Genomic DNA, 1,351 nt, shown 5'->3' with positions numbered 1-1,351 from the left:
CTTCTACACTGTTAGTGAGACTATAAATCTGTACAGCCATTATGGACAACAGTATGGAGTTTCCTCAAACAACTACAGGTAGAACTGCCATACAATCCAGCAATTCCACTTCTGGGTATATACCTAAAGGAATGGAAATCATCATGTCGAAGGAATACCTGCACTCCCATGTTTACTGCAGCTCTATTTACAACAACTAAGAGTTGGATCCAACCTAAATGTTCATCGACAAATGACTGGATAAGGAAAATGTGGCATACATACAAAATAGAATTCTAGTCTGCCATAAAAGGGAATGAAATTCTGCTATTTGCAGCAACATGGGCAAACTTAGAGAAAATTATGTTAAGTGGAATAAGCCAGGTACAGAAAGAAATACCACATGTCCTCCCTCATAAGTAGGAGCTGAGGGGAAAAAAAAAGAAAGATACAACAATCAATAATTCCTTGAACTTTCAGAAGAAGAGAACAAAGCTGAGGCCACCAGAGGTGGGAAAGGGGGAGGGGGAGAATTAGGGAGAAATTGGCAAAGGGCGACAAAAAAAAATGTTTACATTGTTTAATGGCAAAACAAAAAAGTTAAAAATTAAAAAAAAAAGAATAATGCATTTAAAAAGAAAACAACACACTGAATTAAACTAGTAGAAAAAAAAAGAGGTCACCAAAGAAAGAGAAAGAAATTTTGATCCTGCTGATGCTCTAGAACAGGGGGTCAGCAAACTACAGCCTGCAGGCCAATCCCAATTTGCTGCCTGTTTTTGTAAGAAAAGTCTTATTGGAGCACGGCTACAACCATTCATTTACATATTGTTTATGCAGTTGTGACAGAGATTGTGTAGCCCACAAAGCCTACGTTTATCTGGCTTTACAGAAGAAGTTTACCAACCTGGCTCTAGAAGAGTCTGTTACAGTCCAAGCAATACTTAGCAGAAGTACTATATACAGCAGAAGGTGTTATACACAGCAGAAGACGGCTGTGGTTCCTATAAACAGAATAACACTATCTTTTCCTTGAGGATGGGGAGATTCACTCCTGTCTCCACAATCCTCACACTCTCACTAAAATCTGTATCATTATTCTTCTTAAGTCAGGAAAGTCCTTTCTAAAGACTTCCCAACGGTTGTGGAAAAGTTGGAGGGGGCAGAGGGGAGAACAGAATGAATATCACTTAACCACCTTCTTCCACCTCTCTCTGGTAATAGCTATTTCTCACAAAAGTGAATAATGCCTAGAGAAAAAAGTATAAAACCTTCCTAGAGTGCTCCACCTATTGCAATCAAGAGGAGAAAAGCAATGTGCCTCAAATCACACCAGACCAAATTTTAATTGGAAAAAAAGGCAGGATTAGAA

This window comes from Cynocephalus volans, chromosome 4, assembly GCF_027409185.1.
Source record: "Cynocephalus volans isolate mCynVol1 chromosome 4, mCynVol1.pri, whole genome shotgun sequence".
NCBI classification, from domain to species: Eukaryota; Metazoa; Chordata; class Mammalia; order Dermoptera; family Cynocephalidae; genus Cynocephalus; species Cynocephalus volans.
The sequence above is the reverse complement of the archived record's forward strand: the minus strand, read 5'-3'. Positions refer to the sequence as shown.